This window comes from Crocodylus siamensis, chromosome 10 (genome assembly GCF_052110815.1).
Source record: "Crocodylus siamensis isolate JL-2025a chromosome 10, ASM5211081v1, whole genome shotgun sequence".
NCBI lineage: Eukaryota > Metazoa > Chordata > Crocodylia > Crocodylidae > Crocodylus > Crocodylus siamensis.
This window is the reverse complement of record NC_143404.1, coordinates 60,921,819-60,937,955: the sequence shown is the minus strand read 5'-3', so window position 1 is coordinate 60,937,955 and position 16,137 is coordinate 60,921,819. Positions and strand designations below refer to the sequence as shown.

Genomic DNA, 16,137 nt, shown 5'->3' with positions numbered 1-16,137 from the left:
GCAGGGGGTTGGACTTGATGATCTGCTCAGGTCCCCTCCGACCGTAGAAACTATGAAACTATGACTGGCCGACACCAACATCCTAAGAGATAGCCAGCGCGGGTTTGTTGTGGGTAGGTCTTGTTTGACCAATCTCATTTCCTTCTATGACCAGGTGACCTATCATCTGGACAAGGGAGAAGAGATTGATGTCATATATCTTGACTTCAAAAAAGCCTTCTATCTGGTATCCCATGATTGCCTCTTGGTGAAAGTGGCCAATTGTGGCCTTGGGTCCACCATGATCCGCTGGCTGGGAAATTGGCTCTGCGGTCGGACCCAGAGGGTAGTAATAGATGGAAGTCACTCATCGGTATCCTGTGACCAGTGGGGTTCCCCAAGGCTCTGTTCTTGGACCCATATTGTTCAACATCTTTATTAATGATGTGGACATTGGAGTCAGGAGCAGACTGGCCAAGTTCGCCAATGACACCAAATTTTGGGGCAAAGCATCTATGCCAAAAGACAGGCGGGTGATCCAGGTTGACCTGGACAGGTTCAGCAAATGGGCAGATGAGAACCCGATGGTGTTTAACACCAAAAAATGCAAGGTTCTCCACCTTGGGAAGAAAAACCTGCAGCATCCTTATAGGCTCGGCAGTGCTACGCTGGCTAGCACTACGGAAGAAAGAGACTTGTGGGTCATCATTGACCACAAGATGACCACGAGCCTGCAAAGTGATGCTGCGGCTAGTAAAGCGACCAAAACACTGGCTTTCATCCATAGATGCTTCTCAAGCAAATCCCAGGATGTTCTTCTCCCCCTGTACTCGGCCTTGGTGAGGCCGCAGTTGGAGTACTGCATCCAGTTTTGGGCTCCACAGTTCAAGAAGTATGTGGAGAAGCGTGAGAGAGTCCAGAGGAGAGCCACGTGCATGATCAGAGGTCAGGAAAGCTGACCTTACGATGACAGGCTGAGAGCCATGGGGCTCTTTAGCCTGGAAAAGCGCAGGCTTAGGGGTGATCTGATGGCCACCTATAAGTTTATCGGGGTGACCACCAGTATCTGGGGGAATGTTTGTTCACCACAGTGCCCCATGGGATGACGAAGTCGAACGGTTATAAATGCCTGCAAGACCATTTCAGGCTGGACATAAGGAAGAATTTCTTTACTGTCCGAGCCCCCAAGGTCTGGAACAGCCTGCCATCGGAGGTGGTTCAAGCACCTATACTGAACACCTTCAAGAGCAAATTCGATTCTTATCTTGCTGAAATCCTATGACCCCAGCTGACTTCCTGACCTCTGGGCGGGGGGCTGGACTCGATGATCTTCCGAGGCCCCTTCCAGCCCTAATGTCTATGAAATCTATGAGAGGGTCCAATGATAAAGGGTGCAGGGCTCTGCCCGCTGAAGGCAATTGAAGCTGAGCACACTAATCACACTTCGTAGGATGAAGCCCCAAAAGTGGTTAGAAATATGGGCAAAAATAATAAAATGAAGTTCAATCTGGGAAAATGTTCAACACTGCCCTGATGTCTAATGAACAGAGATACTCAAAGAACGCTAACTCAGAGGCACAGGGGGAAGGGAGCATTGTCCCTGGAGTCAATCGAAAGATTGTGCCTGAAAGCCTAAGCTCCCGCACCTTCAACCCTTTATCACCTTCAACCCTTTATCTCAGCCTCCAGCAGCAGTCCAGCCTGATCCCACAAGCTCTGCTGGTTGGCCCGACCCTGTTTGACCCTTTCTGTAGCATTTGGTAGTCACCCAGATATACAGGCCTTTCACATACAAAGCCTGTCACAGCCATCCTACAGTTATTATTGCTGCCTTATGCACTACCAACCCTCTCTACTGTCATCTGATGAGACAAGTATATATGTATCCCAGAGTCCACCTTAGTGCTGCTGCACTTGAGGAATTAACACTACAAGGTGCTAAGCTTTGATGCAGCCTACAGACATGATATAGATGGGGAAGCGTGGTTCATGTGGCTGGGGTTGGTTCACAACCACTTCAAGATCAAACCTAAATAGGAGTATAGATCTACCCAGAAAGGCTGGGTGAAACCAGACAACACACTGTATTCAAGCTTCTGGAGTAACATGGCTTCAGGCAAGTACTGGAGTTGAGACGTAGCATGGTAATGGTTATGGTAGTATCAACAAGAACCTGAATCTCTGGCCATGCTAAAATTAAAGTCTCCTCAGCATCCCTTGGCAGGCAGCTGTTTAGCAGTAACTCTTGGCGACAAAACCAGGCTAATGGAGATGGTTCAAAACACATCTTCCAGACAGGCCTTTTGTTCTCCATGCATCTGAGAATGTGACCTGCTAACACTATAGCACAGAGATTGTTTCCAGCACTAGCCTCTCATCACCAGGGGCAGGATGCAAGGTACCCACGACTCCAATGCAATGCACAACCACATCAGAGAGAGTTTGCTACAAAAAGAAGCCTAGATCTTGCTTGATAAACTTGATACAAAAGGGCAATTGCTGTGTTTAGACAAACAAGCCAGCCTACATGTTTCCAATATGGAGCATACTTTGGCAATGAAAGAGTTGAACAAAATCTGATGAAGGGAGGGGGAGGAGGAGGCTAACATTACTTTCAAGAACATACAATATTAGTGAATGGAGCCTGAAATCTCCTATTCAATATGGCAAGCTTCCACCAGCTAATGAAGAATAAAAATAGTCTGTCTACGACTATGTGAAAGAAATGCGTGCACACACACACACACACACACACACTCCCTCTCTCGCACACTCACTCACACACACACACACCATGGAACTGGCACTGCAGTATGGCTGGGGGATGGGCAGCTCGAAGGAAAGCTGCAGTAATCCTGGCGACTCCTGCAGGCTGAGCTCTAGTGGGTAAACTATACTGAAACGCTGCGTAATAGCAACTGCCAGACACAGCAACTGCAATCAGCTAAACCAGAGAGAAAGGACTAGAAATTTCCAGGCAGGCCAGGAGGAATCCTTTGCTGCTATTGGCTAGAGAAGTGTGCACACACACACTTTTTCTGGAGACTATTCGAGTTTTTCTGTTCTTGGCAATCCAGAGGGTTTCAGAAGCAGTTTTAGGAAGATTTGCAGGTTTGGGTGTGTTTGAGCAGGAGCAACGTAGCGTAGAGAGAGTAAGAACCACTGAGATGAGCTTGCAGCATTACTGCTATTACGGAAGTAAATTCATTTTACAATCACAGTTTTTATAGCATACCAAGCTTCTTCTCTTAGAGCATTTTGCAGCAAAACTGAATTAAAAAACAGGGGCAAGGAAATTGTTTTCATGCGTTTTCAAATCATGTTGACACTGACTCTGCGACAAAATGAATGTTACAAAAAATGTATCTGCACTGAATATAAATATATTTGTGAAAAGGCTTTTAAATTCTGCCCTAGAGAGTGCATTCTGATTGGCTCCTAATGATGTCAGATATTAGGATAAATGCCCAGTAAAATGTATAAGCTAACTAGTCAAGTTTCCGTGTATAAATTCCATGTGATAAGAGCATCTAGGACACTTCAGGAAATGCACTGCAGGTTAATTATACTGCTCCTTAGGTAGATAAAGTCATTTCACCTCAGGCCTTACTGCCAAGCAAGCTGTCCTACTGTCACCCACAAACATGCTCTCAGTGGCCATCTCACCGCCTCATTATACACTGTTTCTTTCTGTAGAGGGAAGCCTCGTTTAAAGATAGGGTAAATCACTGCCTATTTTCAGTTAAGAATGATAAACACACAAAAATCTTAAGCAGTTTCACTTTCTCTTTTCTGACAGCCTGAGCGCCTCTTTAAAGTAAAAAATGAGCTCGCTCTGGTTTCTCTTCAAATGGGAAGTTGAAATTTTGTGGATCACCTTCACTTCCTATTGAACAAAGCTGCTGTGAAACTAAGCAATATATTTTTGAAATGCCCTAATAAGAGGCCAAACTACAGTTTCAGAATCCTACAATTTGAAAGACTTGTGCCAAAACCATTGATCAAATCCTTGTTGTTTGGCAGCAAATGGTCAAATAATACTGAAAAGCATTAACCCTTTTGGTGCACTCATGCTTATATACTCTTTGTAGTGGAAGACTTAGGACAGTGATTCTCAACCTTTATAGACTTCAGGCACACTCCAGAAAATGTAGCTTTTAATTTTTACTCTTTTTGACTATTGAAAAATAACAAAGCAATTCTTCTGTTTCAAAGAACTCAGAAAGACCACAAATATGGATTTCTCTTTGAAATCTCTGGGTTTATCGTGTGAATCATGCCTGCATACCTAACAGCTCTAAGTGGCACCCCACAACACCGCTACAAGGATCTCAAGGCACCCTGGTAGAGAATCACTGGCCTGGGAAGATATGCACAGTGATAGCAACTTCAAGAAATTAATCAGGTTGCTTTGACAGACTGCATATTCCAATTAGAGGCACACTGGCATGGTTACTGCAGGATTGGAGAACTATATAAAATATTAATCACTAATGTTATGCCATAGCTTGCAACAATACATAGCCAATACTCTTTCTGCCTGAACCACGACCATCAGAAATAGTTTAATTTTGTTTCCTAATATGAATATGACAGTTCAGGTTGGATTAGGTTTTGGCTTTAAGCACACAGTGTATTAGCAGGAAACCTTCTACAGGATCTGAATTTTATCATGCCCTTGTATGCATCTTTGCTGCCAAGCATGAGCCAATTTGTACGTGGCAGCCTGTTTAAAATTTTGCATTCATATTTCCAATACAAGCAAACAAGCAGGCTACATGATAACACAGAATGCCGCCTGATTTGCTCCATAAAATTGTCTTTGTTTTTCAAATCCTCGCCTAAGGCTTACGGACATTTAATACAAATAAAACAGCAAACTCTAGTAGAGGATGGGAGTTACTATGATGCATGCTATCATTGCAAGGTTCACAGTGGAATCACTGATGGAAGAGAAATGCTGGGTTTTATTATCTAACAGTTCACTCTACTCCTTCGCAGCCCCATGTAATGGTGAAAATGCTAAAATTTGTCAAAAGGGGGAAACCATAACCAGAGTGTCTAGAAACCTAATGCATTCCTCGATTACTCCTGAAGGATCCCTTTACTGCTGAACCTCAGCACATACCATCAAATATTTCAAGTGGAACAAATTCATTAACTTGTAAACACTACTTAACTAACTGAAAGCCGGTGACAGAAACCTAGAGCATTGTTAAATCAACTTCTAGCAGGCACTGTATTTTGTGTTAATACTTGCCATCTGCTCATGTTGCATTTTTACCACAGGAAAAAAAATGTGAATGCCGAGTAAAGGCACTTCAAAAAGGTGGGGGGAGGGGGGGGGGCGGGAAAAACCAAAAATCCCTGGCCTCTCTTAACCATAAGCTATGGGTTTATTTATTTATTCTACACACGTGACTGCTTTCCACTGGAGAACAGAGCCACGGTGAAATTGTCTTTTCAGCTATTGCTGCTCTGTAATAACTATGCAGGAAAATCCCCCCAAAAGAGAGAGGGAGGGAGAAAAAAAGGAAAGCGCCCGTGCATGTTTGATACTCCAGACAGCAAGAAATTTGCCTCAGGGAGCAGCACTGTGAAAAGGGGTGGGGGAAGGGCAACATACTGCGAGTGTGCGTGTGCGTCTGTGTTGCAGAACGGCTCGTTACCACGACTCCTACAGGCAGAAAGGGAGGACGGCACCTCTACAGCCATTACATCACAGGCAAAACTGCTCACCAACCACAGAAAATGGCCATAATCCCCAGCCAAAAACAGAAACCAGCAGACACAACATTTCCCCCTGTGCGCACGCATGGAGACTTATATAATTTTACAGCTCGTATTGTTGGAAACTTTTCTTTTTTTTTTTTAAAGAAAGGGAGACAAACTTCTAACCGGTATGAAGTGTCAAGGCGCTTGGGCTTTGTTTTCCCTGAAGCCTGGGTTGCAATCAAGAAGGCTGTAAGGACAGCAGTGAATCTTCTCAACTAGTAAAAGATATCCTTGGACACTTAGGGCACTAAGTGGACTTCAAAACCTGAATGTGGCATAGTAACTGTCCATAGAAAGCATTTGAATACTTCATTACTACAGCAAGAGGTCCTACAGGAAAATGCTAGATTGGATACATCCTCAAAGAATGTGTATCCAGGAAGTTACCAACCACAAATTGGGAGTCTGATAACTCCCTACCAGCAACAAAATCTCATATATGCTTTTTACTCTTTTCAAAGTCTGGGTGTGTTAAGTGAAGTACTCAGAAAAGTTCAGGACTGGCAGCTCTGGTGTCTGACATGCTGTCAGTAGCCCAGGAGCACTGTGACCAGCAGAAGGGTGATCTGCCACTTGTCTGTGGACCTTGACCCTAACCTGGAGGGACCACCTGCACAGCAAGTTTCTCTCCAGTAGAGTTAGAGTGTCGTTGAGAGGGATTTCTTGGATATATTTTCTTGGACCGACTTGATAGTTGGGAGGGAAGTTTGACAAGCTTTTGGGCACGCACTGTCTTTCAAGATCTGAGGAAGGTCAGCGTATGCCCAAAAGTTTGACAAACTTCTCTCCCAACTATAAAGTTACTCCTAAAAAGATCCTTGCAGAGACAGCCAACAGAAGAGGGCATGGAGCACCACGTGGCAACGTGTTTTATGTGATGTGGACACCTGTCAATCTCCTTTCACACATGTTGCCAAAACTTGGTTCAAACAGTCTCACCTAATTGAGACTAAGTCACTGCAAGGGATCTGAACTTGTAACCTGTGGCTAAGACAATCTGTGCCTCATTATCAGTCCCCAGAACCATCCAGACTTTGAAAGACTAGAACGTAATTTAATTTCTTTGGTATTCCATAAACACATTCCCAATGTCAACCACCACAACGAGATTTTGATAAAGTATCTTTAAGATCTAATTTTTCCAGTGGTTAAGAGTAAAGCAAAATATCATGCGAACAAAACATCATGACAACAACCAAAACAATGGCACAAAACAAGCCTGCGCTGCTGACTGAAAAGAAAAGAGAGCGGTTTCATAATGCTGTTGTCGTCTGACTGGAAGAATACAAGACGTTCAGGAGAGGGGACCAACAACTCTGTCTCAAAAACAATTCCCTGCTTTTATACCAGGCCACTCAACAACCTTTCTTCTTCATCAATGAATCTAGGTGTCTCTTGAACTCATTTAGTTTCCATCACTTCAATTACCCCCAACTATTCACCAATTCCAGATGTTTACTATATTGTGCAAGAAGTTGTCCTGTTTTGGCTCCTTCTTTATTGCCCTCTTCCTATCTTTTAGATTTATTTTCTGAACATATTTTGAAAAAAAAAAATTGAATACATTTTGAAAAAAGATCCCAAATGTCCCACTAATGTTTTAGGCCCTTTACAAAATGTAATAGGAAACAGATTCCTTAGCATGTGATAATTTTGATTCTGGGAAAAAAATGAAAAAGCCAACCAGTATACATTTCCTATTACACCATTTAAACAAGCAAGACCTTTGAGTGGCATTGTGCTATTTTTCAGAACTACAATGGGCTAAAGTCATCCCTGGTGCAACTATTTTCATGGGAACTGGCTGTAGGTTAAACTAAGACAGTCAGTTGATAATAATCTTTTTTTTTTCTTTACACTGAGTTTGTCATTTCACTTTCTATTCTGGAACAGATCCTGCCCTTTACCAAGCAAGCCGACACAGAGAACAACTTCAGAAGATGTAAATCCATAATTAGGATTTAAAATGCAACATATGAATACCAATTTCTGAAAAGAATGCCATTAAAAATGTGTTATTTTAAAACTTCTACAGAGAAGTTCCACCGCCAGAGATTCCCCACTCCTGAAGACAGATGCCACAATACTCTACAATCACCTTTTCATACCCCCGTCTGTTTATTTTCTACTGAAGCTCATATTATTTGTTCTTTATTATGGATAACTACTCTCTGTACATCTTATAACCACACACATGTGAACACAACTGTTTTATTAATCAAGGTGTCCGTCCTCCTTGTCCTCTGGCTCCCCAAAAAAGGTAAAGTGACAAGGTACAAACAAATACTGAGAGTCAGAAACAAGTATTAAAAATGCCTTTAAAAAGGTGCTGTCTGCCCAAAACAAGTAAAAAATGTTTAAGTGGCAGCACTACGCCACTGGAGATGGAGGAAATAGTGTGAGGGGAGGTAACTGGACATCTGTGTGAAGCTGGGGGAGGGGGAGACAGGAAGGTTGTAATAAACTCCATAAACCAGACCCTGCCGCAGGGCTAAAGTTAGATTTCAGCTTTCCTAGGAGCAAAACTATGAAGTCAACATTCTCCAGAAAGTACCTGGGTAGACATTATTTTACCCTTCTATTGACTTAGTTGCTTTTCTTATCCTAGAATACAAGAAACTTTGGACGTGACAGAACAACTTCCTATCATTGTTTGCTTTTTTGATCTTGTTCTTGTTGTCCCTTACATAGGCATATTTTTTTACAGATTTGATGGTAATTTTTGTGTATGGAGAAGTTATTTTGTAAGGGTTATCATTTATTACAACATATAATGGACCCTTTCTGAACATAAAGCATGCAAATTACCTTCTTTAAAGAGGCCAAGCTGTAAATGATAGATATAGTAGATGCAACATCTGCACTTATGTACTGTTTTATGGTTAAAATATTTTATTAAAAAAACAATACAAATCAATTCCTGCTGTAAGAGCTCTTATTTAGGTTCTGTTTCTGCAGAAAATAATTCACTAAGTAATGTCACACACATACATATATACACCCAAAATTACTTTCATTTGAGAGTGTTTGCACAGGATTAGGATCTTATTTTACTGGAGATGCCTTGCATGTAATTCTTCCTAACCTAAAATACACTTCCAGAAACCACTTGTAGAAAGTAATCTGATTTATAAGAAAGGTCATTTCTGTTTGTGCATCACTTCAAAATAAAGTTATGCTCCAACAACATGAAAATGAGTTATAAGTTAGTATCAAATAAAACTAGAAGCTCCATTTCAACTTTCCTTCCTGTCACGTTCATGTCCAATTTTAATAGAGAAATTACAGGAAGTAGAATACCTGGTGTTGAGATTTCTCAATATTAATTCTTGGCTCTGCCACTAATTTACAATTCATCTGTTTATAAAATGGGAAGAATTTTACCTGCTTCACAGATCTCCTTTGTTCAGGTTATTCACCACTTGTTAACTATGAGAGCCTCAAATGAAAAGTGCAACATATTTAGTACATTATGAAGGCAAAACAGACAAGAAGTTTGGTGGTTGGATTGTCTTGTAACTGCAGCACTAGGACTTGGGTGATAAGTTTAACTGAAGGTTATGCCATAGATATTCTGGTTTGGGCAAGTTGCTTTTTTCTCCCTGTGCCTCAGTTCCTGAGTAAATTCCCTTTATGCTTCAATTTCCCTTCATTCTTCCACCGTTTTGTCTAGCCTGTTTACACTGTAAGATCCTGGAGGCAGGGACTGTTGCTATATGTTTCTATCTAGATCAGTTACTAGTATGGTGGCTAGCGGTATAGAGCCCAGATCTCAATGGGGCCTGTTATGCACTATACTATAGCATGAACAACATTGTTTTAAAAGCTAGAAATGTACACCAAAGCAGTTCAAAGGTCACATTTTTGTGCACCTCCATGGTTATGCACAGTCACACATACTGGTCATGCTGAAAACAGTGCCTTTGTCAGGAAGAGACTACAGTTTCTTTGCATGATTTTCTGAGAACACTCCACTATAAAATGCAATAGTTACAGAAGTAATTGGAAGAGGGCACCATAGTGGGAAGAAAAACAAAGGAAATATGGTACAACTAAGTTTCCGTACAAGTTCACCACAACTCAGGCTGGTAAGGAAGCGGTTCTCTCAGTGGACTATAACCCAATACATTAGGGTCACAAATCTCAAATGGAATTTGCAGCAAGGTTCTGTTTCTCAGTAAAATCTGACCCATGATGGAGCTGGCTCCATGGCAGAGCACAAATTAATCAAGGAAATCTACAACCTAGAAAATAAGGGCAAAATAATTAAATTTGTAGAAGAGAAAAGTGATAGTCGTTCCAACTCAGGATGAGAGTCTGTTGATTAGCACTAGAAATATAAACGATTACATTGTCATAGGAAGGAAATGGGATGAACAGGGCAAAGTCAGCTGTGCCATGCTGTTAAGAGACTAACTTAACAGCACCTTTTCTCGACTTGCTGTTCTGCTGGCCTGAGGGCATCTAGGTCTGAAGATACTGCAGTCTGGTTTTGTTTTTTCAAGTAACTAGGGCAGCACAGGTTTCATGAGTCAGGGCCTGATCCATCTTTACAGAGGCAAGTGCTAGGTAAGTACTTTTTATGCATGGTTTTAGAAAGTACAGTGCATATAACCTACCTAACAAAGACTTAGATGGAGGGTAGAAACACACATAACTGCGTGGAGAAAGGGAATCTGATACAGATCAAGGAATTACTCCCCCCCGCCCCAGAAGGCACGCATGTGCAGAGCAGAATGTATAATATGCAAATGTTTAATCAATAGTGCAAGCAGCTTGCTGCATTCCCCAAAGCTGCAGCCTTGGAAAGAGGTTGGGCATTCACTTCTTGCTTTCCCTGGAGTCAGTTAATGTCTCTTTTCTGCCACTGCAGCTAACTCTAATTTAATTCTGCACAGAACAACATTTTTTACTGAGATTTAAAAAGCAAGATTTTTTTTCTGTCCCTCAAAAATTAGCATCAAAGCCTAGTAAACCATTCCCTGGAAAGCCTGTTTAAACCTCAACAATATACATGAACAGATTCAATGACCTCAAGCTGTACAGGAGGAGCTCTCTACAAGCAGAGGTTGGGTTTCCACTTTCTGGCACAGATCATTTCTGCTTATAGAAAGGTGCTTTTTTTATCAGTCACTACATATGGAGTCAGGAGCTCAAGCCTTTCTTGGGGGAGATGCGATTATAGTTTAAGAGCAAGTTAAGCAATGCAGAAGAAAGCAAGGTGCTAACCTAGGCAGCATCTGTCTGTAGACTAAGCTCTTTTTTATCAGTTTTTATTCATTTGTTATATGACAGGGTCTGGATTTTGCAACAGTAGTTGACAAAGCCTTTAAAGTTAGGATTTTCAAGACAAGAAACCTAAAAGCTAAACTCTTCCATATTTAGGCATGTAGATGATTTGCAAACTGCCAAGCAACCAACAGCTTCCAGAGGGGTCAGTAACAGCTGGCACTTTAAAAATTAAGCAGGTACCTAAACATGGACACTGAAGCTTAGCCTCGGGCTTTTAGTTATGAAAATCCAGGCCTCATTTTCTCTCTTATCGTGCTTTACAAATATTAAGCAACATCCTATGAGGGCAGTATCATCACCCTCATCTGTGTGAGCGTAACGTAGGGCACAAAGGGGTAAAGCGATTTGTTCCGCGTGTCTGCAGCAAAAGCAGAAATCTAACCAATGCCTCCCAACTCCCCAGTTTAAGCAAGAGGCTATGCTTCTTGTTATGAAGTCTTAAGTATGCAATAGAAAAGACGATGCAAATGTGATTCTGACATACACAGAACATGCACTCTGAGATTACATTTTAAAAATGATCTGCAATGATTATGACATGACCAGTTGCCAACAGGCAATTCTTATTCCTCTGCCTAACAGCAAAAAACAAATGAAAAAAACCATAAATACTTATTCAACTAAAAAACTTGGCAAAGATGTTCTCTGTTAAGGAAAACCCTGCTTCTAATACAGAGAACAGCATTCAGTCTCTTGGTCCACTTGAGCCTTGGCCTCTGTTCTAAAGGGCAAATCTAGAGATTCAGCCTGGCCTCTTGGGAGAGTGCCAGACAGAGTCTGGACTGGACTCATCAATCCATTGTACATAGACAACCACAATAAGAATTGCACCTCTTGGACCTCTATCTCAGGTACTCAAATCAAATCAAAACAATGACTTGTAGTTACTACCACAATAACTGAACTCATGACACAGCACAAAGGCACAACTTGGCATCCCATTATCAATTTCCTGGGCCAGCCAATTTCCCAGTCAGCACCACTGAGAAAAACAGCATTGCTCCTCAGTGTTAGGAAAGGGTAGCAAGCACCTCAGCCTAGGCAAGGCAATGAAAACCAAGATAATCAGCTGCTACAGTAGAGATAACATTACAATATTAGTGGAAAGGAAACAGTCTTTTTCTATCTTACTGAATCTAATGAAAAATTCTGAAAATTCATAAAAGGAAGAGCATCATCAATAATTACCAAGCTCCTGGCACTTGAAATTAATACACCTTAATATTAACTTGAAAGTTATTTCAAAGAAAATGAGACAGCATTAATTCATGATTATTCCAGGAACATGTACCTACTACTTGATAGTGCAACACAAAGCTAAATATACTAATGATGTTTTGGTCATGCTGGGAGTGAGGGGAAAAAATGGAAATCTTTTTCTATTTAGGTTAAAAAAATCATGAGTAAATACACATGTTTATTTACATTATTATGAGAAGTGATCTAAAAAGATATTTTTTCAAAAACAGGCTTATGACTATTTTCCTTCTTTTTTTTTTTTGATGGACAAAAAATCCTGAAGGAGGCACTGTTTTTAATTTTCCCTTTTGGCATGTCTCAGATTTGACCAGGAAAACTAAAAAAGCTGTTTTCAATTATTTAATAAACAGCTGGATTCACTTTCAGATAGCCGGCTGCCATATTTAAATTGAAACTACAGAAGGGGAAGTTTTATTGTTTGCTTAAAAAAAGCATATCTCTCCATAGAATGTAATAGAGATTATGGATATTTTGACTGGGGTTTTTTTGTATCTTTTCAACAATTGTTTTAAAAATTTGGGGCCAAATTTGAAACTTTCAATTTAAAAGATTTTGTTTTCTAACATGCGAATGGCAAGAAATTGCATAAGATATAAATTATGGCTAATAGCTTTTACTTCCCTTCTATATCTTTCCAGAACTACTTCTATCCTAGCTTCCACATGCTGAACAGGAAGACGGGGCATGAATCTTTTTTTGTACCAAAACTGTAACCGTGACGCTGATACAAAAGTTGGCCAGTCAAGATATTAAGAGTATCATACAGTTGAAAAGGTTTCCAGTTTTGCTAATCCAGACCAGTAAAATAAATACATAAACAGGAGTCAGACCCCCAGAAACCATGAATTAAGTGTCCAATATCATGATGTTGGCTTGAAGATCATGAGACTTTAAAATAAATTAAGTGTTGGATCCTTTTAATTTACCTGCTGGTGTTGGCACCTTTAGAGGTCACCAGGGCTAGAAACTTTCCTTCTGGGAGAAAAGTTTATGGGAAAACATATTTCCTTTGTTCTATAACTTCAAAGGGAATTCCCTCAGGGGCTACTATATTCTGAAACCTCTCAATTTTGCACAGCTACGTATCTTTATAAATTGTTTGGTATAAAACCATTTACAGAGTTGTCTGCAAATATGCATTCGATAAATTCCTGAATGAAGACCTACTGAGAATTATAAATGTAATAGGTAATTTAAAGGAACAGGAGAAGGGAGGAATGTAAAACACAAAGAAAACTCACGGCACTGCTCAAATAAGACAGCGCCATAAACTCTGGGAGAATTTCAACCATTTCTGAAACCATAGCAAAAATATATCCTATACTCTGAGCAAGATGGAGCACAAGAGAGCATACATACATTCACTCACATAATATGGGACAAAAGGAAGAACAAATGGATTCAACTGAACTGCATTTTGAATAAAATTGTAAGAAGACTATTCTCGTAGATGCCCACACATCGAGGACTGAAATCTATATTAACAAAATACTCCACTATAAAATTTTTAACTCTTGGCTCAGTATAGCTGATTCCTGCATTAGTAATTCTGAAAAGTCAATGGAATTACAATACTGAAAACAACTACTTCGGTACACAGATGAACAGCTTCAGTTATTTTGAAGGTTAATATAGCAAATATAAAGAAGCTGTTTCTACATTCAACCTGCCCAGTGAGAAGGATTATAATAAAGCCTGAAAAACAGTAACAATGGTAGTTTGCAAACACACACCTTCTGTTGCTAACTGCATGACTACAGCTCTGTCTGTCCTTGCAGTGCTTTTCAGCAGATAGGGATGGAGATGCTTAACCGTTAAGCAAGGCCAGTGACACACCCGCAGGGTTCTTAAGCTCTGTAACAGCAAAAATTTAAACCGCCATTCCTTCAGAGAACTCAAGTACAAGTTCTCATTGTCTAGTTGTTACACCTGTCCTTCAGCTTCAATCTGGCCATTGGTCCGTATTTCTGAAGGAGGGTGATCCTATGATTAAAGCATTAGATTGGGTCCCAGAAAGTCTACATTCAGTATCTAAAGTAGATTTTCTGGTGTTCTATTACTTCAGATTTTCCTTGTTTGTGCTACAGCACTATTCCTGCCTAGAAAAAATGAACAAGCCTCATTTTTCTTAGGAGAAATGCAGCCACTGCATCCCCTGTCTCTAATGCTTCCTGGGCTGGCACGAATTTGGGCAGCCAGCGATTTCAGAACCAGTGAAATATGTCAGACCTGCCTCCAACACCTGCCCAACTTACAGGATGCCAAAACAGATCGTGGCTTCCACCTTTCTCATTCCTGAAGGTGCTCAGCCATTTAGGATGCTGCTAAGTTCAAGTATCATTTGAGGATTTTACGGAAGTGATAATCCCAGGAGGTGCAAATTTGTCATTCAGTGGAACATGACTATCAGCAGAGAGGATTAGCAGAGCTGCTGGGTCTCTACATCATGATGCTCAAAAGGATGATGGTGATCAGGAGAGTTATGCAAGTACTGGAGGAAGAAGAACAACAGGTCTAAGGAAGGAGATAAAGAGCCTTTTGAGGGACAATGCTGGGTATCAGATGGGGCTTAAATTGGAAAGCAGAGTACTCTATGAAAGTTTACATTCTGGAGATGCAAAAACCAGAACCACTAACAGCACGTCATTATAGTACGATAGTCCTTGTTCTTGCCTGCATGTTTCAGGCAGAAGTACATCATTTTACAGACACTTAGGTTGTTGTCATTAGGGTCCAGAATTAGATCCTATTTTCTATTCCTTAAAATTATAACAAAATTTTAACAATTTGCACCAAAACTTTTCAGGCTGATTTTTTGGGACGTTTCAGTAAAAACAGTTCAGCTACTTCAAAGAAACATATAATCTGTTCAGTGTTAAAATTCTTCCAACTAGCTAGAGGAGTTCTAGTCTGTCCATACTTCAGAGCTGGTGGTTGAAAGTTGCAAAGGCTTGTCCTATGGCCAGAGATGTGGCCTTAAATGTTCTTGTGAAAGTGTGACCAAATTTGGCCAATTCATGAATCTTAACACAAAAAAAAAATCATAGTTCACACAAACAGTATGGAGATACCCAAAGTTTGACAGCTAAATTCTCCAAAGACTGCACCATTACATTCCATTCCCATACCAGTCTTACATACTGACCAGAATGTGTACTCACTATTCCCACAATGGATAAGGCTGGCATAGAGACAGACTTGGTGAGGACTTGGACAGAAGGGATAAGATGTGGTGAGGGGAAAGACTCTTTGCCTTGTAAAGCGCTTTTCCTCCCGAGCCTGGAATGGAGCTCAGGATTCCCAAGTCTTAACATTCCTCTGCTGTCAGCAAACACCATCAAAACTCACTGGCAAAGTGATTGCGTCTCATCCCCTTCCAGTGCTGGTCCCCAGAGAGAATGTAATTGCAACACAAGCTGTCATAAAACTGCAATATGAAGATTGACTAAATAGTCAAAAACAACTTATGCTTACAGAGCACCTTTCATTCCAGGATGGCAGATAGATTACACTGCCACCTAAATGCTTGTACACCTCCCCCCACACCCAACACACATACACACAGCAATGGTTTTTTAATCCATCTCTCAAATAGACATCTCTGCAATTTAACACTACCACAGCACCACTGCACAAGGACTTTGAAAAGGTAGTAAACAGCAGTTAGACCATTTCACTACAAAGATAAATATTTTCCTTATTTCTATTGCAAAAGTTAGTTATATTCCCTTTTTATATTTGCAGCATTCCCTACTAACATCAAAGGCTTTCAGGTCCAGTGGGAAAGATGGAGGAAAGGGCATTTCTGACAGCTACAAAAACCTTTCAAAT

The 16,137-nt window shown here is 40.7% G+C and overlaps 1 protein-coding gene across 6 annotated transcripts in view; it reads right to left on the bottom strand.

The window, feature by feature from the left end:
* The window catches only part of BCAS4 (breast carcinoma amplified sequence 4), a 65,222-nt gene that overhangs the window by 24,696 nt on the left and 24,389 nt on the right, over positions 1 to 16,137 (bottom strand). The window lies entirely within an intron of this gene.